Below are 26,601 nucleotides of genomic sequence, written 5' to 3'. Positions count from 1 at the left end.
CCTGCCTGCCCTCAATGGAAAGTGGGCTTGTTGAAGGTTTCCTGTCTGAAACTTGGCTTTAGAAAAGAAAGAAATGGTGGTGGGGGGGGGATAAAAATATTCACTCTTGTAGCTGTAGTGAAGTGTGCTTCTTCCTCAGCTCTTCTCCAAGTAAATGAGAAACTGCTCTGGAGGAGCTGTACTGCATAGCTTCATTTCCTCTTCATGTGAGCAAATCATTCATTGACTCAGCATGAGGCCAGGCCAATGGGATGGTTTTTAATGCTCTCTTGAAGCCACTGTAGTAATACCTTTCCACATCTATTGCAAAGTGCTTATATCTCAACCTTTCTCTAATTGGTATTCTACAACTTTATTTAAGAAAGGGAATGACTGTGTTAATAATAATAATAATAATACCCTGCCCATCTGGCTGGGTTTCCCCAGCCACTCTGGGCAGCTTAGAGCATATCTAAAAACATAATATAAAACATCAAGCATTAAAAACCTCCTGATACAGGGCTGCCTTCAGATGTCTTCTAAAAATTATGTAATTCTATATCTCCTTGACATCTGAAGGGAGAGTGTTCCACAGGGAAGGTGCCACTACCAAGAAGGCCATCTACCTGGTTTCCTGTAACTTCAGTTCTCACAGTGAGGAAGCCAGCAAAAGACCCTCAGAGGAGAAGCTCAGTGTGCAGGCTGAACGCTGGGAGTGGATATGCTCTTTCAGATATCCTTGGCAGAGGCCATTTACGGCTTTAAAGGTCAGCAGCCACACTTTGAATTGTGCTCGGAAATGTACTGGGAGCCAGTGAAGTGCCGATACAGTACGGCACAGGCCCTATTCAGGGGTGCTCTGAGAAATAAGGACTTGCTACTTTGAAAACTTGGGTTAACATCCGAGGACTGCTTTTTTAACTAGGAATTCTAACTTAACCTCGCTTTTTGAGCTCCGCAAGCAAATCATGTCTTCACATCCACTTTAAATAAAGGAAGGTATATAGACTCCAGAATCTGGTACCCTTATTTACTGTGTCACATGTCAAGGTGAGAGGGGCTTCTTCATGATGGTGTGTTCCTAAGGGGCATGCACTTCTGCTGTTTGAGAATCACACGATGGAGTAGGCAAACAAATGGGTCACATGGTGCAATGAAGATGGGCACAGCTAGGCAGTGGACACAAGGAAGTTAAGGTATGGTTGGTGTGGGTGATGAGCAGCAATATCCAATGGCTTTTTTGAGAGGTACAGACAGTAGCTGCCCATGTGGTGGAATGTAGCCATTCACTGTTGCTGCTTGCCTAGATAGGAGGGGGGCAGTGGCAAAGTCAGAACTAAGTGGCTGCACCAGTGGAAGTGCCAGATTGGCAGTAGAAGCCCTTCTGCTGCAACCACGCAGTCCCAAACTCCCTGCAGCTCCACCTGCATCCAAGTAAGCCGCAGCAATGCTAGTGTTGGGAGAGTGACTCTGTGGCTGCACCCCCTACCCCATGAGTCTCAATGGGTTTGGAAGTCCATTAGAAATAAGCATGTGCACACAAACAAAAAGAGCCTTGGTATTTCTGCAAGTTTTCAGGCCTTCAGGGCAGCATTCTCTTTCTGAATGTGTTTTCTGTGATAATTCTTGTGGGATGACAGATGTCAGTTTCCCTGTAGATCTTCTTTGAGCCAGGACTACTGGTCATGTTTGGTGGTATCTCTCCATAAAACATACACTTTTTATAAAAATAGTAATAACCTCGCTCCCTGATACTACATGCCTTTCTTGCTAAAGTTATACCTAATCAAGTAAAGTGTGGTGACCTAGTGTGGTGTAGTGATTAGAGTGTTGGACTAGGACCTGAGAGACCAGGGTTCAAATCCCGACTTAGCCATGAAGCACACTGGGTGACCTTGGGCCAGTCATTGTCTCTCAGCCTACCCTACCTCACAGGGTTGTTTTGGGGGTTAAATGAGGGGGGTGAGAACCATGCACCCCACCTTGAGCTCCTTAGAGGAAAAGGTGGGATATAAATGCAATAAAATTAATGGATGGATGGATGAATGAATGAATGAATGAATGAACAAAGAGAAAGACACACACTGCTGAGGAGCTCTATACTCAAGTTAACACAGCCCACTAAAAACAATCTCATAGGCATGCTTCATTGAAAGCCCAAGGCTGAAGGTTCATGATGCTGTAACTTCACTGAAGCTAAGCAGGTCTTCATGGTTTCTACCTTGATGGAAACACTCTGCGTGCCACTGACTTCATGGAACAGAGCTTGCATGAAGAAGGTACAGTGGTGCCTCGCAAGAAGAAATTAATTCGTTCCGCGAGTTGCTTCGTCTTGCGATTTTTTTGTCTTGCGGAGCACGGATTCCCCGGGTATTAACGGCTTTAAGAAAAAGGAAGCAAACTCGCAAGACGTTTTCGTCTTGCGAAGCAAGCCAATAGGGAAATTCGTCTTGCGAAGCACATCGATAAACGGAAAACCCTTTCGTCTAGCGAGTTTTTCGTCTTGCGAGGCATTCGTCTTGCGGGGCACCACTGTACCAGAATCTATTCCCAAAATTTCCGAGCGACAGGATCTAAGAACCCGGGTCACTGCTGCCAGTCAGTGTAGACAATGCTAAGCTAGATGGACCAATGGCCAGCCTTTGTATAAGGCCACTTCTTAGCTTTCCCTACCTTGACCATTCTGAAGCCCACTAAAGCATCACAGAGACTCACATGTTTTCTTCTATCGAAAATGTTTATTTGACCCTTTTGTAACCTTTGCCTTGGCGCATGTAGCCTTCTGGCATAAGGTCACACAACAGTGAGGGGGTGTCTGGATGGTGGGGGGGGGAGAGAAAACCTTTAGACATCTGTTCTGGTTCCTCAGCCAAAATCTGGAGGGAAGACTGTGCCAGTTCGGCAGCCGTTCCTACAGCTTTGCAGTCAGCTTGTGCACCGTGCCAGCGATAATAATGTGGACTTCCTGCTGTGGGGCTGGCACTGGCAGCTTCCTAATTAGAATCTTCTAAAAGTGGTGAAGACTGAACTGGTCATTTCCCCCGCTTTCCCCCCATTTTTGGCACAATGTTTCATTAGTATTTTTGTTTTGGCCATGGGTAGAGGAGGGGACTGGGATTTTTATTTTGTCTTTCAAATGCATAGAGGGAGAGAGCAGGATTAAATGATCCAAGGACTTAATAGGTTGAACTATTATAAAGGCCAACTCGCCTTGGGGGTGCATAGATATGACTGCTTGAATTTCACAGCTCATACATTTTCCTGAAAATGCTTGGCAGCAAGATCTCTACACCCAAACATCCACATAGAGTAGACCACACCTGCTGAGTGAGTGTTCCACAAGCAAGGAGCAAAACTGTAAGCAAGGCCTACCATTGCTTGGGAGTGAGACTATTGATCTCAGCAGAACTTACCCCTTCAGTAAACATAGAATAAAATAATCATAGAGTTGTAGAGTTGGAAGACCCCAAGAGTCATCTAGTTCAACTCCCTGCAATGCAAGAATCTCAACTAAAACATACGTGACCATCCAAGCTCTGCTTAAAAACCTCCAAGGAAGGAGAGTTCACAACCTCCTTAAGGAGTCCATTCCACTGTTGAACAGCTCTTATTTTCAGAAAGTTCTTCCTGATGTTTAGTCAGAATCCCCTTTCTTGTAACATGAATCCATTGTTTTGAATCCCACTCTCTGGAGCAGGAGAAAACAAACCTGCTCCATCTTGCACATGACAGCCCTTGAGATAGTTGAAGATGGCTGTCATATCTCCCCTCATCTCCTCTTTTACAGGCTAAGCATATCTAGCTCCCTCAACCATTCCTCATAAGGCTTGGTTTCCAGACCCTTGATCATCTTGGTCCCCCTCCTCTGCACACATTCCAGTTTGCCAATATCCTTCTTAAATTGTGGCACGCAGAACTGGACACAGTACTGCAGGTGTTGTCTGAGCAAGGCAGAACAGAGTGGGACTATTACCTTCCTTGACTGGGACACTATACTTCTGTTGATCCAGCCTAGAATAGCATTAGCTTTTTCTGCTGCTGCATCACACTGTTGATTCATGTTATGCTTGTGGTCTACTAAGACCCCTAGATGCTTTTCACATGTACTACTGGCATGCCAGATGTCCCCCATCTTATATTTGTGCAGCTGGTTCTTCCTGCCTAGGATCAAGCTAGTTGTTTAAAAAAAACATATCCAGATGATGGTTTGGTCCAGAGCCCTGTGTTAACTTCTTATACTGTATATTAAAGGGAGTGGGAATTTAATGTGGTGTGTCATACACAGAGATAATTACAAAGTAGATTACTGAAAATTAGTGTAACCAATGCATGTGCATTTAGTTGCAATGAGTTTTTAACTCAACTTTGTGTATTCAGTGCCCACTAATACAATTTTCTGGGCCCTGTACAAAAGTTGAACTCCCTCTGACTCCAGGGCCAAAATCCAAGTGTTCCATCTTAACTGGCATGTGTGTATTGCTGATCAGTAACCCCATGTTCGGCCTCTAGCTGGGGAAATGGAAATAGCCAGCTATTGGCAATCTTCCTCACTCTTTTCCTTAAATAGAAGTCCTTGGCATTGTCATGCTTTCTGACTGGTAATGCATTGTGATTGATATTACAGACTGTGTCCAAAGTGCAGAATAATACGAGTCTTCTAGCTGGCATGTTCTTTTCACAGAAGCATATGCAATTCAATTGACTAGCTGTCAGGGTAAGGGGAACTGCTACCTCTTGATACTTCCCATAAGTCAGGAAATACAATGTAATCATTAAGCTATTTCAGTATGTGGCTGTTTGACTCTCATAAAGTAAGGCAACACTGACTTTATTTCCCTAGTCATCTGCTAATGAAGGGTATTATACATATTGTATGCCTGTGTACATAACTGTGGAATGTCCCTCTCAAGTTACATTACCTGACAGGGGAGAAAAACACAAGTTCCCCCCTCAAGACAGCAAATAAGTCACTTGTTCCAAACCTTCTGGTACCTGTGCAATATCTCCAATTTGACCTCTGCTGTATTCATCATGGCACATTATGAACACAAAGTCATTTACACTGAGATTTGGTACAAGTCGCCTGCAAGTGAAGTTACTCAATGCTGAATCATGAAAGCATTAGGGAAGGATGGGAATGAGAACTGTGCACATATTGCCACCAAGTCCTATTATGAGACAAGTTGTTTGGGTCTGAGTTATTTGTTCCTGTCATTTTCAAATAACACAGGTTTTATTTTAGGTAACTCCTCCCAAATATTGATTTTATATATCTGAGAGTTGTTGACCTGTTTCTTTTTTCTTTATCAGCATCGTAACATGGTTTCTCAAGGCAGGAAACAATATGAAAAACAAAGTATACATTACACCTCCAAACTAAGGCTCTGTTGAAAACTCCTGTTGGAGCACTTTTGGCAAATTTGAGAGAGGGAAGATTTATGTAAACCATCACTGCCTTAGATTTTTTTCACTGCGATCATGTTTCATATTCCTGCTTCTGACCAATGGATCTGTGGTCACTGGTAGAGGATACCCTCTCTCCAAATCCCCCTTAGATTAAAGGTAGGAAGCACTGCCCTCACACAATGATAGCTTAATGGCAATGCTAAGTCATGATGCCTCCTCTGTGATGTCCCCACCATGTGAGGGAGAGAGTGGGCATGAACATGTTTCCCCTGCATACCCACCCACCATTTCCATGTGTTCTACTTGAACAGGCTCCCTTTGTAATTTAGGACACTGGGCCTCCAAGGTTTCAAATTACATGGTGAACCTTCTCAAGTAGCAAAGTTTCCCTGTTGCATAATTCAACCCCCAACACGTGAGTTGAATATGAGATTGGATGGGGCCCAATGGGCTCATACAATGGTAATCTTGATGCGGAGAGAATGGCTAAAGTGGACAGGATTGACATCCTGATTAGCACTGTCTTTAAGCCAGATCATCTGCAATATAAGAACAATGCTTCCTACCGTCTCGGAAAAATCCTAGGTGGAAAAGAAATGGCAGCCAACCAAAATTTCAGGAAGCACCAAGAGGGAGGAGAGCCTTTGACATCATGCTTTCACATTCTGCCAACCTCATGCCATGAGGAAAATATGGTGAGGTTGGGGGAAGCACTTCAGTTCACCCCAGAAACAAGTAATAAAAACTGCATCCTTCACAATTAAGAACACAAAAACAAATGAATAACCTTCTGGATCAGACCTGTTGTCCAATTAGTTCCGCATCCTGGTCTCACAGTCACTGATCAGATGCTTGTCGGAAACCAGCAAGCAGGATTTGAGTAAAAGAGCAGTCTCCCCTCCTGGAGTTTCAAGCAACTAAAATCCAGAAGCATTATTGCCTCCAACCATGGAGGCAGAGGCTAGCCAATTCCATGAGACAATCCAGTCTTTGGTCACAGCCTCCCACCAATATTCTGCTGTATGTAAGAATGTCATCTACAGTCAATCCTTTGTCAGCAACCTTTCCGTGTACATTAAACTGTGCTTGTATAGAACTATATGCACCCAGTAGTATGCTCAGGGCAAGGGCTGAATTGGGCCCTTGATCTTTCACTCAGATGCAACCCTCCCCCTGGTTATTTATTTTAGTAGGTTGAGAAGTAATCTTCTAGGGTAAGGGATTGTGCGGGAAATGCCAGTTAATGGTTAGCAGCATCTTCAAAAAGACATTTTGTTTTCTTTGGTCCCTTTCCATTTTTCTGAGATTTATTTTCTGTTCCTTATCTGGACTGTCCTTGGAAACTAAGTGAAGAAATGCAAAACATACTAATATAGTAACTGATTTACTGAGTCATATGAATGATCCATCCACTCCATCTTGTCTACAGCAGTAACCAGTTCTGAGAGCATTAGGGTTTTTTGTGTTTTTGTTTCTAAAATAAAATATAAAACAGCACAGGCAAGCTAAAATCTCTGTTCAGGCTTTTGAGATGTTGGCCTCCTATATCACTAGTTTATTTTAAGGACATTTTTGGAAAGCAGATGCATGCCCTGGCTATTTTAAGGCATTCACCATATTCAGTGAAAGTGCCCTTCGTCAAGATCCATATGTTGTCTTTAGTTTTAGGAAAGTCTTCTCTAACCTGGTGTCTTTTGAGCGGGGAGCAGGGCAAAGCTTAATGTAGCTAAAACCAACTAGCCCCATCTGCTGGTATCCAGGTGCACAGAGTGAATGCCTGCAGGGAAAGAGCCTTCACAAATAGGTGCGATGGTATGTACAAAGATTTCTATGCAACCTGGACCCCTGATCGTGCAAGTTCCAGATTGCACACAAGGCTTTGTGTGTACAGGTGCACGTGCTAAAACTCCCTCCATGCAAATTTCAGTGTGTGCTACATTGCCAGTCAGCACAGCTTCAGTCTCCCCCTACTCCATGCATTGACTTAAGGTGTTCTTCTGAAAAGAGTCGTTTATATTGGGGCAGCAAATGGGGTGCCATCCGGATTTTGCTGGACCACATTTCCTGCATCTTTGGCTTTGTTTTGACTGTGGTTCCAGCACCGTGTTGTCTACCCATGATTTTTATAGTACTTTCAAATGTTCAAAGTGTTGCGCACTTTGGTCACCTAGTTAAAATCCTTACAACAACATTTTAAATTAGTAAATTAGCCTTGTCATCCCACAAATTGCAACATGGAGATGAGATTTGAAATGGGGACTCAGCTTTTAGACACTGACAGCACCAGCTCTCATAGGCAACTTCATAGCCTAACAAATAGCACACTTTTCTGCTTTGCACAGAAGCAATTGGTTCTTCTTAGCAGGGTTCATTGTCAATGTTTAAGACAGGGTGCCCTCCAGATGTTGTTGGACTACAACTCCCATCAGCCTCAAGCAGCAGGGCCAGTGGTCAGGGATGACGGTAGCTGTAATGCAACAATGTCTTGATGGCTTTGCATTGGCTTTTCCTGATTGGCAAATAAAAGTCCTGGAGCAGAGAATGCATAGGCCAAGGTCTCCTTTCCACCAACATCTATTCAACTGCAAATGCAAGTTCCTACTCCTGTGCAGATGGAACTCACTATTATATTTACCTTGTGATTTGAATAGCATACATTTCTAAGGAAGGGACTAAAGCGGCAATCCTAACCCCACTTACCTGGGAATAAGTCCCATTAAAATCAATGGACTTACTTCTGAATTGTAATGGCAAGGCTTGCAGCCTAAGTTATAGTGAGAGATGCATTGCTAGCTGCTCTAAAGACAGCAGCCAGCATCTCCTCCCCATCCCTACCCTAGAATATCCACTGTTACAAAATGGACAATGCCATGTCATCAGGCCCTGAGTTTCTTGTCCCTCTTCAACTGTCAGTTGCAGGTGTGGGGAAACCTGATCACATCATGTCACACCTTTTGCATTACTAGATGTTACCATGGAGAAAAGAGGATGAGCTGAGATGTCCGTATTCATGCAATGAGCAAAACATCGAGTTTGGGTCCATTTAGGCTTAAGTGTCTATCCTAAAGCATCCTGAGCAGAGCATTAAGCTTTGAATTTTCAGGCAGGTTTCTCTCCAAAGAAGGAGTGATCATCATGCGTGCCAAGGTAGACACTATCTTTTCTGCCATTCTCAGCCTTCTTGTCAACATTTCAATGATCACACATGCCTGCCTTCTAACCAGACTGCTCTTGCACGGCAGATACTAAGAGAGCTACAAGGAGCCACCTCTAGCAGGGAAGCAGCAGGCATATAACATATGCTAGATATCTGTGGGCAGTCAAGGCTGATGAAGCATAAGAGAGGGGCTGTGGTAGGAAAGGGGCAAGGACTCTCTGCTAGTTGGCTGGATGCCATATCCTAGGCTATGTTAACAGCTTGTTGATGTTCCCTGCAGGGCTTGTGGGTCAAATCCATAGGTCAAGGGAATGAGGGAACAGCATTTGTTATGGATGTGGAAGGTAAGTAAAGTTAGATAAATGTAACTGGCACAAGACAAAAGATAAGATCGAGGCTGAAGAGGGGCAAGAGGAAGGACATTCAGCTCCAGACTTTACCTTGTCTGGGAACAGCCATATGTCCAGTTTCTACCTGGGTTTCTACTCACACTGTGTTGAAACTCACTGTACTAATTAAAAGCAAACTTGCCCAATGGCGCAAGATGTTGGGCAGCAGCTGATTCATGACCTAGTCAAAGCCACAGGGAAGAGGGAAGAGGATTTTCTTTTGAGCCAGGATCCATGGGCATATGGCTGACCACGTGTTTCAGGGATAAATCCATATGCTCCACTTCAGAGCCCATATGCTCTGAGTAGTCCTTTTGTCACAATGTGCCAGTGACCCTTGTTCTCCTTTGCCTGCAATTACCGTTGCTCATGTTGTAAACGATAATGGAGGAAGCTGATGAAATACTACAATTTAATACATACCCTTGCTTTCTTTTTAAACAAACTAAAATTCCCCTGGTCAAGGTAGCTCACATTATTGTGATCTCCCTTTTATGCAGAGCCAGAGAAGAGATCTACTTTGCGGCAGATGACAGGCCAGTCTAGTTTCTTATTTTGCTAGTTGTTGAACTGCTATCTGCACATTAAGGAGAATGGGTATATTTCATTGGCTCTGACCACTTAACAAGCAAATATAGAAAGCCCCCACATTGTCTGAATCCAGATTCAAACACTCTGGGTATCTAGAATACTAGTACCCAAACCACTCTTTAAAGAGAGTCAGGGTTGCCAAAATAACAGAATTTTCTTGGCCCGGGGAAATTGGGCCAGTGTTTCATTATATACCTTTAGGCACCAGGCAAAAATGTTTCTCTTCAACCTGGCCTTTGGCTAGTTAACACCCTATGCTCTTTTAAATGTGTATGTGGGAGGGGATGGGGGGTTATTGTTTTGTTTTTGTTTCTATTATGTATTTTGTGGTTTTGTCTTGTATTCTTATGTTGTGAACCACCCTGTGATCTTCAGTTGAAGAGTGGTATATCAATGTAAAGCAAGTGGTTGGTTCAATACCTTTTGCTATCAGATATCATGGTCAAGATGGTGGCCCTGTTCTATGTACTTCAACACTGGAGCCAAGGCATGGTTCTCCACTTAGGCTGGGGGAGAAATTCATATCAGATCACATTGAAAAGCCAGCCTACCTAATTTACATTTCCTGAAACAATACAAAAAGTGAATTTCATCTTTCTCTGAAATTCTCCAACTAGGTAATGTGTACAAAAATGCATATAAATGCACATGATGGTGAAAATAACATACAGATTTTTTGCCCGTATTAGGCAAAAAATGCTTTGCAAAAATGTACATATTAGAAGAAATCTGTACTAAAATGCTGATGAATTTTCATGAGGTTTTTTTTTAAAAAAAATCAAACTGATGTAAAAATGTGGAGAAATCTGTACTAAGGTGCTGATAAATTTTCTTGAGGGTTTCTTTCGTAATTAAAAAAATATATCATAGCATGCCCACATAATTACATTACTGTGGATTAAGTGTGGAGGCTACTTCAAGCCATCAATAGCTATCAGTGGCTACTAGCCATGAGGACAATGTTCTGCCTTCACTGTCAGAGGCAATATGCCTCTGAGAGGGTTGTTGCAGTCAGGTCCTTCCCACAGGCCTCTGATTGACCCATCTGAGGACAAGATGCTGGACTAGATGGGCCTTTGGTCTGATCCAGCAGGCCTCATCCTATATTTTTATGCTCATCACTCAAACCTCTTTGCTAATTCCAAGTACGGAAAACGTGATCCCTGCTGCTGTGCTTTCATCTCCTGCAGTGTCAGGCCTTCAGCGCTGTGAAAAATTGGCTCGCATCCTACTGTGAATTTAAATACTCCCAACCTAGGAATAAATGGATCTCATGGCTCATTTATCTTTCAGCCTTTAATTAATAGTGGTTAATTGTAGTTATGAACTGTGGCATTCCACTCTCTGTCAACCATACATTTTATTTAATATATTCTCATGAAGATGGTGTTAGCTTGTAGGAGAATATTGTTGAAAACAACCGGTTGTCCACAAATCTGTATTCTCTCTGTTTAAATGGCTTCGGGTGGAAAATGGAAACGATGCGTATTTTCAAAAGTTGTAGAAAAAGATGGGAATCTGGGCTTAAGGGATCTGCCAGTTAATCCAGTTGTTTTTTTTTTTCCAACCCAGCCAGCTAATTTGTGGGTCCTGTAAATCTGAGTTAATATAACATAGTGGATAAAAGACTCAGCAGTGAACCAGAAAGGTTCTGCTTCACATTTTGTTCCTGTTATTACTTGAATGCGTGTAGGCTCTCCATACTGTTGAGAACACAACTACACAAAGCTTCTGATCATGTGCAACACCTATGCACATTCCATAGGGCTTAAACAGTGGTCTGCAGGGTGAGTGGGTTTCCATTTCAAGCAGGAAGAATGCAGTACTAAACCTCCAGTCAACAGCCAGTAGTGACTCAGGCCAAATAAATGATGACTTCTGGTTTAAAAAGCTATTGATTGACTCTCGAGTTCTGACCACATATTCATGGTCTAAGCTGCCCATACTGGGCTTGCAGATTTTCATGTTATCTTCAGCCACACGTCCTTGGCCTTTTAACCTGCACAACACAAGAGCTGAACCCGCACACCAATACAGTACAGTATTGCTCAAATTGTAGCAGGGATTAGTAGGTTGTCTTGAAATGGAGACGCTCCCAGGATGCCCACCGTCCAAATTTCTCTCAGATTTGGAGTTCTGAATGAACTGCCTTGTTTCCAAAATGGAAATGATGCACTGTGAATTCTACAAACTTCATAATGCAGGGCAAATAAGTAGGGGCTTAACGTGTCCACATGCAGATTACATTAAAATTTTGTGTGTGCAGAATACACTGTGGCACACCTGCAGTCATATGCCTTGATAAAACACTGGCCAAGATGCAAAACTCGAGTGATTGTACATATGGCTGATTGAATATTCTGTCTCTGTGTTGTTTCCCTAATTCCCAGAAGTGCATGTGTGCAGCAATGAAAGGATCAATCTATTTCCGGTTTGTCTCCATTATACATGGATCCATTCATAAGTTCACTGTTTCCTTTTTCTGCATCTAAAACACACACACACACACACACACACACACGTGAAAATGTGTGTTTTGGTGCATAATCAATCAATCAATCAATCAATCAATCAATTATCACCTTTTACATATATATAGCAAAGCAATTTTACAGGCAATTTCATTTTTGTGTGCATTTAACCTGAAAATGTGCATTTTAATGCATTTCATCCTAAAATGTGCATTCTTGTATGCTTTTTAACATTTATTTTTTTTAAATGCATGTTGGTGTGGGGTTTCTTGTGCTAAGTCCTGTATCACAAAATTCAGAGAAATATGAAACCCCCAGAGAGGAGTGCATTGCAATCCATGTATTAGTCTGGGAAGTGCGAATCAAGTTAGTTTGCTTAAAAAATGCAGTCTAAATAAAATCCTTGAGCAAATTTTTACCAACTGCAATGTGTGCATCAGTAAAACACCACATGAAAAGAAGCTTGATGGAAACACAAGGATTATCACATCAATATTCTTCTTTCTTTGGCAGTGTTTTTATCTATGTTCAGATGCACATATATCAGTAATGCAGAGGCAGAAAAATGCATGTAAACTTAAATCTGTGACAAATGATGTGTGCTTTAATCCTGAGATTAATTTTAGAAGTTCTGTTAATTAATCTGTGCAACACATGGCACAGTGAGCCAGAGAAACAATAAAGGAAGTGTTCTTGCCACTTCATTTTTGCTGTAGAAAAAAACAATAGAAAAACATCCACCCGCAAATTGCTATTGCTATAGTACTTGATTTATGAAAAAATTTAGCCCTTGAAATTTTTGGCTCCACCAGATTGGCTCCACCAGTACACCCACACAGCCCCAGCACCATGCACACAAGCAACAGCAACACCAGTGTTAGCAAGGGGTGGACAAATCAGTCAATTGTGGTTCTCTCTGTTGTTTTTTTCCAACCTTGACTTTAGTTTTCCACATTTCCACAAATGCACCAGCATTTTATTTCAAACGTCTCCTTATAAACACATTTTGTATATATGTTTGTATATACTTATAGAGTTGTATTTCTGGTTACGCGTGCTTCGGGTTACGAGCTCCGCTAACACAGAAGTAGCTGTTCCCGGTTGCGAACTTTGCCCTGGGATGTGAGAGGAAATTGCGTGCCAGAGGCACGCATGTAGTGGGAACTCCTATTAGCGAAAGTGCACCTCAGGATAAGAACAGTTTCAGCTTAAGAACAGACCTCCGGAATGACTTAAGTTTGTAACCAGAGGTACCACTGTATTTGTATATAACTAACATACATATTTGCAAGCAATTTTCACCAATATAGTACATTTCTGAATCCTATTTTCACTAATAAATGTGCTTTCATGCATATCACTCCCCACCCTTACTTATGTATTTTTTGTACATACTATTTTGGGGAGAATTGCATTGCAAAATTCAGCCAAATGTGAATTTCAAGGGATAATTGCGTTTCAGTTCACATATTGGTTTGAGAAGAGTGGATGAGGCAGTTTTTCACTAAAATGAAACACTTGACACATGAATTAGGAGTAGCAGGTATTGAATGTATGTGCACACTGCAGGATCTAAGGCCTCTTTCCTGTGAGATTTCCTCTAGGGCTCTTCTACAGTGGCCAACCATTGTTTTTTTAACAGAAAGCTGCATCCAGTTAGCTCGGTGTAGTGGTCTGAAATTACAGCACAGAGGAACCATTCTGAATTGGACTTGAAAACATAGTCCCTGTAAAAATTCAATTGTTCATGGAAGAGCCAGTTGCTCTGCCAGAGCAGTGTTATGTTGAAAAGCTGAAATCATTCGTTCATGCTATGGTGGCAAACCTTGACACAGTATAAACAAACCAGTTTCCGCTTGGGAATAGCTTTATCATACAGGCCTACTTCTGCATTGTTAAACAGCAACATTTGTCCTGGCCAGTAATATTGCAAGGTGGAAGAAACAGTTTTTGATCTCTGGTATCAGGCCCTGGCCTTCACATATTATCAGGAGCAACACAAGCATCCTCCAGTAATCAGTTCTGAAGAACTTGTATGGGTCTAAAAGCACAGCAAAGGGTATCACTTGCATCTGTAGGGTTCTTGAATTGGTCTCCTAATGGGTGTAGGAGCCCTACTGAAGCATCCAAATATAGGAGTCCCCTCTAGTGGTATGCCCAGTTCCCTGCATGTCCCAGATGAAGCTTCCTCTGCCTATCCCCATAGCTACAAACAGGTTTTTCTCTCCCACGTTTGTGGAATCTTGGAGACTCCCGGTCAGACTCAGCTCTGTCCAAGGGCTGCCAAAGCTTCCTTTCCTCATCTTCCTGTGCTTTTTGTCTCTCTGGTTCTGGATACCCTGGCAGTACTTTTAGAACATGGCTAGGACAGCAGTGGCTCATTGAAGCCAGAAAACCGGTGGCTCTGTATCACTTCTGGCCTTGCCATGCTTGCTTCTAGTCAAGCCAAATATGTACCTAAAAGCCAGACTCCTAACAATGGACTCTGTAGCAGCTGTGAAGTCTAGACCCATGCTTCATTGGTGTATCTGCACGAGAAAATTGTTGTAGTACCAAACTTTAGGGTCAGCTACACAACAACATTAGCCAGAAATTAACCAATTTGTGAATTTGTAGGTGTATCCTCAATAATAGTTTGATTTATCACATTTGTCCCTCACAGTAACACAGTTCTAGATCTGGGAGATCAGAAGATAGCACCATGTCTCAATTTCTCATCCAATTCCACCTATGTAAAGTATGAATAATGTTTATTGATCACACAGAAATATTATGAAAGCAGACTTAGTGAATAATTTCATAGAAATTCTAAATAGTTGATCTGTATTTCTGTTTTTCTATTTGGTTCACCATACATCCAGATCAATTAGATGAAAGCTATAGAAATTTCAAGGAGATTTCTGCAGTGAATCTGAACTCTTTATTCTGAATTAATAATCCACTGAAAAGTGTTTTTTTTAATGGATTGAGGAAGAAATATTGTGTAGTATTTTGTATTTTGACTTTTGAACCCAAAATCAAAGTTTAAATGTGTTCTCCTCGGAGGCATCAGGCCACTTTTATGTCTCTTAAATAAATAAAACTATGGTGCTCCCGCTTTATTTCTTCAGATGGATGAATCAAACTAACCAAAACATTATAGTGAGGTTTGAAGTGGGCTTTAAACAAAAATAAGTATGCAATAAATAAAACCTTGGCTTGTTTGTTTTTAAGAATATTATTGTACAAGATAGAATGACATGACATCATGGCAACATTGTAATATTTGTGAAAGTACTAAGTTTAGCTGAAGTCATATGCTTGGCAGCAGGAGGATTCCAGATCTTTTGATGAGTGGGAATAAGCACATTTATAAAGCAAACTTTAGTGTTCCATAAAACTCTGGAGTAGCTTGCTAGGCAGCAAATGCAGCAGGAAATTCAAAGATGCCAAACTAAATATTGTACTTCATTGTTCATGTGTTTGCTTCCTGAACAGCCTTCTCCAACTTTGGGTTCCCAGATGTTGTACTACCAGCAGTGGTGCACTCCTTGTGGTGGTGTGACATTCACCAGGACGCGGTGGGGTGGGACAAGTTGTTCCAGAGCCCCCAGAGTTTAGGTCAAATCTTTATTATTTAAATTGTAAAAGCAGATTAGTCCTATTTATTGAGTTTCTGCCTGTTCCCAACCCACCAGCCATTCTCTCTGCCTGCACAAAATCTCTATATTAATTCCCTAACACATATAGTCACAGGCTCTCCAGTAGTAAGACTGGGGGGAGGGCAGTATTGGACTAGGTGAACCATTGGTCTGATTATGTATAAGGCAGCTTCCCATGCATGTTGTTACATTGTGCATACTGGCAGACTCCAAAACTGAGGGTAGTACCAATGCCAATGGAAAGAAAAGGAGACCAGAAGAGAGAGTTCTCTAGCAAAGCTCTCTCTGGGCTGCACGACTTGAGACTACCACTGGAAGGCAGATGATTGACTGCCTAGCTAGCTAGCTAGCTATATCATTCATCATGGCAAAAGTTTCTAGCTTAGCCTACCCCATAGTTTGTTTTCTATGGGTAGGGGATTTGTTTTTGTACGGAAGAACATTTGATCAAATGAGCACCCCTTGGCAAGGATACAGCCTAAATCAGCTCAATGAGAACTAGGTGTGTTGGTACACCTGACATAAGTTATGGAGTACCATCTAAAGGCCAGGGGAATCAAGTCATAACTCACAGCTGTTTATCCTCACCTTCTCAATAATTTCCCCACATTTTGAGGCCAAAGGAGGTTGTTAAGAAAACAGAAGCCATTTCTTGTACATAACATATTCTCTACAATTGCATTCTTGCACCAAACCTATGAACTTTTGTTGAATTAGAAGAAGCCATTAAGACTATCAGCCAAGGAAGAAAGCTTTTCTTCCTGACCTTTTGGCAATCATTCCGGAACCTAAAACTTGCTATTTTAATTATCACTGTTGCTATCTCCTTAATTCGTGTAGCACTGAACTCTATGAAATAAAGAACACCCAGCCAAGAGGAGAGAGAGAGTTTTAGCTGATGTTCAGGGCATTTTTCTGAAATTCGGCTGCTGCCCTTGATGATGTGTGGCAGTTCGTGCCTTGGGTGGATTTAAGGTATTTGCTCAAGATAAATCCCGTTAATTGTCCTTATAATTTAATTAATTATTCACCTTCATCCAGAAAGAACTCTTAAATTTTTACACTGCAGTTTTTTATTTCAAGTCACTCAGGGTTGGGGGGTTTTTTTGCCCATTGCTATCTGAAGAGTCATGTTAACACAAGATGAGTCCTACTTCTGAACATCCACACACCCTTGTCCCTGCCTCTATTACTTCATCATTGCTGCGGTTGGTAACCTTAACTTTTATGTCACTTTCCCACATAAGCTTCCCAAAGCATTTCATCACAGCACAGAAACCACAGTACTTTTAACAATAAGACCTATCAAAGCATAATTACAATCGTAATCTACCATACGCTCATTCAAAGCATAATTAATAGAGCAATTCAATCAAAGCGTAATTAATTACAGCATCTCCAAAATGACAAATCTACAATTTATTTCAATAATAAATGTAATTATAATAGTGTGTCATCATGCAATACCAGTTCCTAAAATTAACAATGTCAATTACCAATAATTCCATATCAATAATCACCATATATGGAGATGATCGTGTGATCCTGCCTGATTATTGCACATAAAGCAGTCCTGATAAGCAGAGGTGCTCTATTCCTGGAGAGGTCTTTTCCAGCCTCCCCACTTCACATCCTGAAACCACATCCTGACTGCTTTCTAGAGAGTCAGACTATTTCTCCATCCATCCAGCTCATTATTATCAACACTGACTGGCAACAGCTCTCCAGGTTTTCGGACAGGAGGTTTTATTTTGCAGCCTGACCTAGAGATGCCAGAAATTGAACTGGGATCTTCTGCATGCATTCTGCTGCTGAACTGCAACCCTTCCTGAATCTGCCATACACTAGACACCTGCTCTGTTCTGCACGCCCCTCTTCCACTCCCTTTTGCTCACATTTCAAACCAAGCAAGGCCCCAAATTCCTAAATGAACCCTTTTCCTCTCATTTTTGTGCTGCAGTGTGAGCCTAACTGTTTCTCGATGGAATGTTTTCATGGCATATCAGTCTCAGTGTTCCCTGAATTAACTTGCTCACTGAAGGGTAGAAGATGCTTATCTGGCCCGACAGCTTCAGTGTCAGTGGGATTGTTGATAGTCCCGTGAAAGTACGGTGGGCGGGTGGCGATCCTTATTTATGTGGAATGGAGACATATGGCCAGAATAATCTGCTCTCTTTCCTCTGTAATTAAAACATCTGTGAGCACAAAAAGACCAGAAGAAGACAAAAGCCCCTCGCAGTGCTAAATAATACAGGAGCACAAAACATGTACAGAATTGTGGGGGGTTTTCTTCTGTAAGAGTGGCTGAATCTCCAAAGATCAGTCCTGGTAACTTTCACCTAATATATGCCAGCCAGGGTCAGTGCATATAACCTCCCCTGCTAGTGGCAGCTCCTCTGTGCTAATAGTCACCATGGCATATTGCCTGCCTTCTCATGCTAGATCAGCTGACTCGTATGCTTGAAGCAAAAGCTGAGGTTGTCTTTGCCACTGCTGAGCACCCATGCCGACATATGGTATGAGATTCCAAGCTCTGTTTGTGACTAGTGAATCGAAGGAGGCAGCTATTACAGGCACAGACCTTAGAAAACGTCAAGCACAAGCATGGTCATCATGTGTTAACATTATTGAAGTCTAGTATTTATTTAAGCACCAGCCTATCATAAAATTTGGGGAAGTGAAAAATCCCGGAGATTATTACAGTCCAATCTATGAAATTCAGGAGGTGTGAAGTAAGTTAATTCAGACCAAATAAATTCCTCCTGTGTCCCTAGTCAGGATTCAGGAGTTAAACCCTCACATTAATTCTGTGCTTTGCATATTTCTTAATCAATCATCCATTTCCTTACTAAAACAGCAGTACATTCCATAAAAAAGGCCTTTTTAGAATTGGCATTGAAAATCATTACTCTCTGGGAATCCATCCACAAACAACACATACCACTCAAACAATGGGGAATGTAGAGTGTTACTTCCCCCGCACCCCGCTTTCTTATTTTGGTATTTCCTATTCATTTGATGAAGAAATTGAGCATTTCCCCATCTATAATTGTTTATTTTAGCCTCTTTAACTAGCACTAAGTCCTCTAAGGATAAAAGGATGAAAGAGAATGTTTACTTGTCAAAAGGAGAACAAAACAAAATTAACCACCAGTCAAATATATTTGTGTTACAGACCATTAAAGTCTTGGGCTTTGTCTGGCTCAAAGATTCAATTAAGCCCAATCCAGTTATAGGTGTAGCTCCTAATTAAAGTGTTTGACATCTTCAAAGACATAAATATTTATGCGTGATAGCACCTTTATTTAACAGTAAACTAACTTACTCTAACAACATTATTTTAAAAAAGGATCAGGCTCCACTGGAGAGCTCATTTACATTTATCCACACGAAAGGCTCCAGGTTTAGCAGGTGTTATTTGATGCCATATACAGAAAGACACAGAGTCAATACATATCAACTCAGAAATAAGCCCCATTGTGTTCAACAGGACTTGTGTCCAGGTGTACAGGGTTGCAACCAGAATCACCCACTTTTGTAGGCATAACAGACTGGTGATGTTGCCCAGTTGGTTAGTGTTTGGTTCGATCCCCATAAAGGAAAGATGCATATTCCTGAATTGTAGGGGTTCAGACTAGATGATCCTTAGGGTCACTTCCAACTTTATGATTCCATGTGATATCCTGTTCTATGAGATGTTAATATCTCCATAAGACAGAAGCTGAAAACATCTCCTTGTAGAGGTACAATCAGCCTGTATTTTTTTGCATGGGCAGTTGCTACAATGGATTTGCTGGACTTCTTGGTACAATGTCTGGAGGCCCACAGATTTCCCATTCCTGGCATAGATGTGGAGAATTTTGTTTCCCCCCATCATGCTTGAGATTACTGCTAGGGAACTAGTCAGCACCTCCTGGCTCCTAATATCATTCCATCCCACAGGTGTCTTTGTGGTTGGGGTGAATTTAAAGAAGGGAGGAGTGGCAACATGGAGGGCTGGGGATTCCCCAAATCTTGGTGGTCTTTGGGGGCTTTCATTAAGTTTCCTGAGTTCAGGAAATCTTGGAAAATTGAGCAGAGGTGAGCTGCGGAGACCTTGCCCACCACTGTTCTGAAGTCTGTGCTGAGATAGTACAAAGCTTGCTAATCATGTTAGCCAACAGAGTTTTATACATTCAGATGAACTTTTCTGTTAACAAAATGCTTGCTTTATTTCTTTACGGGGCTCCATTGCTTACTGTATTCCAGCATCTTAAACCCATGCTTTGGCTAGCTGTGGGAGGGTGGGGAGAAAAATACATACCCTCCAACTTTTCTCTGATGAAAATAGTAAATGCAAAGGTAAAGAGACCCCTGACAGTTAAGTCCAGTCGTGAACGACTCTGGGGTTGCAACGCTCATCTCGCTTTACAGGCCAAGGGAGCCAGCATTTGTCCACTTCCACAGTTTTTCCAGGTCATGTGGCCAGCTTGACTAAGCCGCTTCTGGCAAAGCCAGAGCAGTGCATGGAAACACCGTTTACCTTCCCGCCAGAGCGGTACCTATTTATCTACTTGCACAGCATGCTTTTGAACTGCTAGGTTGGCAGGAGCTGGGACCGAACAACAGGAGCTCAGTCCTTCATGGGGCCTCAAACTGCTGACCTTCCAATCGGCAAGTCCAAGTGGCACAGTGGTTTAAACCACAGCACCACCCGCATCCTCTAATGAAAATAGAGGTGTCCTATTCCATAATAACAATAACAATAACAATAATTTATTATTTATACCTCACCCATCTGACTGGGTTGCCCCAGCCACTCTGGGGGGCTTTCATCATATATAAAAACATAATAAAACATTGAGCATTAAAAAACTTCCTTATATAGGTCTGCCTTCAGATGTTTCCTAAAGAATGTATAGTTACTTATCTCCTTGGCTTGGGGTCGCATAATTCGATGCCGTCCAGCATTTATCCAATGAAAATAGGGACATACTAAGGAAATGTGGGACATTCTGGGATCAAATCAGAAACCAGGATGGCTTCTGTAAATCTGGCACTGCCCCTGGAAAACAGGGACACTTGGAGGCTCTGGAAATATATAAATGGAAAAGCCTGCTGCATAAAAAAAGAGAAAAGCTTTCATGAAGAAAAATATACCCGAGCTTCTTTTATTTATTTAGGAATTGACATTTATTTTTCAAAACAGCAAATAATAACTTGAATCCCTGGATTGCAAGCAGGAAGAACATTGGTCATAAATACTTCAGTACAAGTGGTGCCAGGTGAGCCTGTACATAGCTTTTCCATTTACCATTTTCCCTGCCGCCTCTCCCCTCCGCTCCATGAGTTTGCATGGTTGTTAAGAGAGAATCAAATCAAAGTCAACCACATCCCTCCCTCCGCATGCCATTAACATCTTAAGAAAGGTTAACAGAACAAGGTTGCATCTTTTCTTTTGCACATGCCTTCTTCATTAACAGCAAAGCTGGAGAGAGAGGTGTAAACATGGATCCACTACAGGGCAAACTGATTCTGATGCCTTGCTCTTTCCCTCTCCAACAGTTGTACATTTGAGAGACCCCTGTGGAGATGTTTCTCAGGCAGCAAAATGGGGAACCAGCCCAGCTTTTAACCTGAGAAAAGCATTTATAACATTTGTTAACGAGAAAGGGAAAGAGACAAAAAAAAAAGCAAAAAAAAAAGCAGCAACCCTATATTCACACTGCAGTCCTTCGTAGCTGGTTAGTGTTAACATTGCTTCTGCAGGCATAAGGGGAATTGTAGTAAGTCTTCCAAGAACAGAGAGCTAGTTTCATCTTGTTTGACACATTGTTTCCTGATAAGAGCTTCTGGGAAAATACTTCAGTTTTCTTGTCAGACAGAGCACACTGAGTTGCCAAGAGAGACCCTGAACCCACAGGCTCCTGGCAAGAGGAAAAAAAAAAGGAATCTGAGCTGTAGAGGCAGAGGGATTGGTTACAAGATGGAGAGAGGGAGGGTAGTGGCAGGTCTGTGAAATGTGGGCAAATGTTGGCATGGATAGAAATCAAATGAGCCCTTTTGGCAATGCTTGACAAAGGAAGGAAAGCTTAGGTTGAATTTTCTCCAGGATTCCTGGCTGCTCTTTTCTATGTGGGATCTTTCAGCATGAAGTTCTATTCTATCAATGACTACCTTGCTGCTCCTGAGACTGTCAACTCTTGAAATACTGCTGGGTGATCTGAAGGACATGAATGCAAGTTCTCATCCTGGTGACTCGAGGAGTGTGTGCCCTTGATGACAGCTGGAACAGAACTGTGGGGTGTGAGTGTGAATTTATACATTTCCTTGCATATTGTGGGGTGTGAGTGTGAATTTATACATTTCCTTGCATATTGCCATTTCATTAGAAAAATGAAAGTGGTTTGTAAGAAGAGTGTGTGTTTGTATGTATTACACCACATCAAACACTAAAATCACAGATCATCAACTATAGATGGTTTTCTTTTCAATTGTCTGCCAAGACCTGGTGCAAAGAAAGGTTTTCATGAGGATTGAGCCAAGGACACGAAAGGCTCAGTGTCAATGTCAAATAAGCCTCACCAACTCAGAGTGTATAGATAAATATTAATTAATAGCATATAAAATGAGCATTGTTCTTCTTGCAATTTTGCTTCATCCCACCCACCACTCTTCATTTGGGGAGTGTACTTAGGGCATGTGTGGCAGCTCCAGCATGGTAAACCATGGCTTGCAGCACCATACTTGCTGACCAGCACATTCTTAGCACATAAATCCATTACTACAAGTGGTGTGTGGGTGTGTGGCTGAGATAGCTTTTAAAAAGTGATTAGTCAAGTTCATGGAGGTCTGCCAATTGTTGTCAGCTGTGTTAAAAGGAGGTTCACCTCTGATTATCAGATGCTGGGGGCAAGGAACCGAGGCTCTCTGCCTCTTGCTTAACTTATGGGATTCCCAGGAGTATTTACTTGACTAATCCTGGAAGCAGAATGTTGTACTAGAAGAACCTTTCATCTATTCTAGCACTGGCATGATTTGATGCTCTTATCTAACACAACATCTGATCCCACCTCTTTGCCAGCAAAGACAACTCTCCCTTTGAAACCTCCCCTCCAACATGACTCACACTAGTCCGTCAGAAATCTTCAGGCTTGGAGGAAAGTCACAAACCAGCCCTTCTCCCAGGCTACATGGGAGAAAGAAATGCCCTTATGCAGCACTGCTTACCTACTAGGGCAAGTAGCAAACTACTGCTGAGTCAATGCTACCAGCTTTTACTGCTGCTCTACCAGTAGTGGTTTGGGTCTGGGTGATAGAACCCCAGCAGATGGTCCCCTGCCCCTGCCCCTGATCATATAACAACAACATATATTCTGCTTTCCAGGACCTGTTGCTCATAGGTAAAGGTAAAGGTACCCCTGACCATTAGGTCCAGTCATGACCGACTCTGGGGTTGCGTGCTCATCTTGCTCTATAGGCCGAGGGAGCCGGCGTTTGTCCACAGACAGCTTCTGGGTCATGTGGCCAGCATGACTAAGCCACTTCTGGCAAACCAGAGCAGCACACAGAAACGCCCTTTACCTTCCCGTCGGAGCGGTACCTATTTATCTACTTTCACTTTGACGTGCTTTCAAACTGCTAGGTTGGCAGGAGCAGGGACAGAGCAACGGGAGCTCTCCCCGTCACGGGAATTCGAACTGCCGACCTTCTGATCGCAAGTCCTAGGCTCTGTGGTTTGACCCACAGCGCCACCCACGTCCCTAATGTTGCTCATAGGATGACACTAAAGGACAGAATAGAAAAAGTAGCAATGGGGGGGGGAGTGCATCAAAGTACATAGGGATGTGTGAGAGAGAGGGGGCTCTCCGTAAGATCAGTTGCCAAACATTTACCATTTGCTATGTCCTGCTATAATTTTTGGTTCTGCTTTTAAAAACAAAACAAAATCTCACTGAAAACTGGTAGTTTGAATTTATCCAGATTCCAAATCTCAGAAATGAATGCACATCTAGCCAACACAAACAGATCGAGTCCTGGATTACACAAACAGACATAGAGTCCTGGTTATTTCAGCAATGGTAACAGACTTCTGCCAAATGCCAGTACTGGATTAAAAGCAGCCCACAGCTGTATATGATTCAGCACTTTGCATCATCAAGTCGGCTCTTTGATTTCAAAAATTAGGGCTAAGTCTACAGCCACTATTCCACCTCCGCACATTCTGTAGCATTCATAAAATATAGTGGAAGAAAAGCACCAAACTGTGCTATGGGGCAATCTGCAGTCATTTAATGGGACTTCCTTTCCATTTCCATTGAAGATGTCCAACAGCAGTGCATGGTGCAGTTTGCATTTTCCCATTCATTGCTAAGTGGGAATCAAAATAATTTTACTGCATATATTGTGTTGCTTTCATTTAAAACACTCCATTCTGCTGCAGGTATTCACAAATTGTCTTTAGCATGAGATGGCATAATTAGTTATGCTTGTTTATACATAGAAAGGCTTCCCTTAAATTTATCTGAGAATTGGATCTGGCTGAATAGGCCACTACTTCGATCATTTTGGCCTAGGAGAAAATCTATTTGTTCCCTCCTGAAACATTACAGTGTTCATTTTACAGTTTAACTGTTATTTTTTGCTACTCTTATTATATGGAATCTAAAGCCAGATAAAGCTTTAAGCTAACTGGTTGCTTATTAATTAGGCAGGCATGTTTTATTGACGTTCCATCCTTGTTGTCTCCTAGGCTGCTAACAGTAGGGCTATTGTGACTCACAGCAGTGGCCATATTTCAATCTGGTGTGTGGGGTGGGGAGGCACTGCTGCTGATGTCTCAATGCCCCCTGGCTCTTGAAAATTTCTTGATCATGTTATTACCTTTCCTCTGGGAAACAAAAATAAAATATTTAGAGTGGACTAGATGACCCCCCAGGATCCCTTCAAACTCTACAATTCTGTTCTTCCATGACTCTACGTCAGTTTCTCATCCTTTTATTCACAAGTCAATTCCATCCCATTTATGCATCAATCGTCTGCCACTGTTGTTATTAATTAATTTATTTCCCCCTAAAATATGCATTTAGCGCGCGCGCTCTCTCTCTCTTTTAAAAAATAATAATATTTATTAAAATTTTTAAGGGTTACAAAAAACAAAAGTAAAAGTAATAACACCATATTAAACAAAGACAAAACAACACATTACAATAAGAGAAAAAAAAGAGAGAAAAAAACAAAAACACAAAAACAAAAACAAAAACAAAAACAAAAAACACAACTAATCTTCCCAACTTATCTTTCATTTGCTTGTTTCCTTGACCTCCTAACACCTCCCTTTTTTGTATTCTAATTCGATTAACTATTTCAGCAAATCCTTTCCATCTTTTCCAATTTTTGTTCTGTATTTTATCTCAATATAATGTAACTTTACTTTCCCTCCTTTCACCAATTTTTTTAACCTTATTTTAGCATTAAAACTAAAATACTTATATATGCTTAACTCCTTATAACATTTCTGCTAAATCCATAAAATATCAATCCACCATTTTTCTATCACTCATTAATTCTGTGATATTTCTATATATAAACTTTAAATTTTCCAATCTTCTTCCATCAACTCCTTTCCCTGGTTTCGGATTCTACCAGTCCTTTCCATCAATTCCATATAGTGAATCAACCTGGAGATCTTATGTCCGAGGCTCTTAACTCTTTTCCAGGTCCCTTCTGCAGATCTTCTTCATATTCTTTAATGCTAAAGAGCAAATCTCGAGAGAACTCCATCCTAACATTACTTTTATTCCTTCTGGACAGTTCAGCCAAATTTCCATAGTTGAAGCTAGAGTCTACACAGTGTTTCAGGACGTATTTCAAGATTCCTCCAAATCCAAAGGCCCCCAAAACTTCATTCTCCTTCAAATCCAAGTCCATTTCCCAAAAGTCAATTAATCCCTGGATAGAGAGATCTTTCCAACTTTCCTTCTTCAGTCCAAGCCGGGATCCAATCCTCAAAATCTGGCTTTTTCTAGATTCAATCTTAAAAGGCCTCAATTTATAGTCCTCAATTTGCTTCTGTAGAACTAAGGATCCCACTTGTGTTATTTTAGGTTCAAAAACAATGACTTTCTCCTTTTCCTCCACCATTTGTTCTGCCAAGGTAGATTCCTGTGCCAGGTCCTGAATTATTTCTGTGTTGGTGCTCGCTTTTTGTCTCATATTAGTCACTTTCTGTTCCAAATTATCAGTTTTAAAAGTCATGTCATCCATCTTTTTATGAATCTCTTCCAGCAAATAGTTTGTCTTACATAATGCAGTCAAAATAACTTCTCCTATCAACATTTTGAATAGTCCAAGGTCAATCTCTGGTTCTCAGAATCCTTATCTTGCAGCTGGAGACCTCCCAGTTACACTCCTATAACAATTTCAAAGGCTCCCTCTAGAGGGAAACAGTCTCCACTTGTATCAGTTCTTTCAAGCACAACTCAGGTATTAAACATAGTTTCGATTTTCAGTTACTTTTTCCTCCATTTTAAATGTAGAAGAGGACAATGGAAACAGTATCTTGCTCTTATTTTAGCTAGCTGTCAAATCCGTTCTGTCAATAAACTTTCCCCAAGCGTCATCTGGCAGCCCTTTCCCAGGTTCAGAGCTGTGGTAATTTGATCTTCCCCTCACTCCTGCAGGCTTACTAAGTTCAAAATTTCCCCCCTCTTCACCTGCTTCCAAGGGGGGTTTTGTATTTTTAACCGATGGAGATTTAATCCTTTATCAAAAGCTTTCAAAGACTTTAGCTTGTAACGTCTTTGCTTCAGTCTATTTACAAAAGCGGAAGGCGGACTTCCTGTTTATGACCTTCCCACTTTCGGCGCCAAATTAAGGTACTTAAAGATCCAATTTTCCGTTCTACTCACGGGTAGTTGTTTAAAATCCAATTGTCCACAGGAAAAAAGTCAGCGCTCTCCAGCAACGGCAATGCGGCTTCACTCCGT

At 41.6% G+C, this 26,601-nt stretch overlaps 1 long non-coding RNA gene across 1 annotated transcript in view; it reads left to right on the top strand.

The window, feature by feature from the left end:
* Positions 1 to 26,601, top strand: part of LOC309345231 — a 61,191-nt gene that overhangs the window by 33,960 nt on the left and 630 nt on the right. The window lies entirely within an intron of this gene.

The sequence above is a fragment of the Podarcis erhardii genome (assembly GCF_964252035.2).
Source record: "Podarcis erhardii genome assembly, chromosome: 6".
Classification (NCBI taxonomy): Eukaryota; Metazoa; Chordata; class Lepidosauria; order Squamata; family Lacertidae; genus Podarcis; species Podarcis erhardii.
Note: the sequence above shows the minus strand (reverse complement) of the source record. Positions and strands in the feature narration are given on the sequence as shown.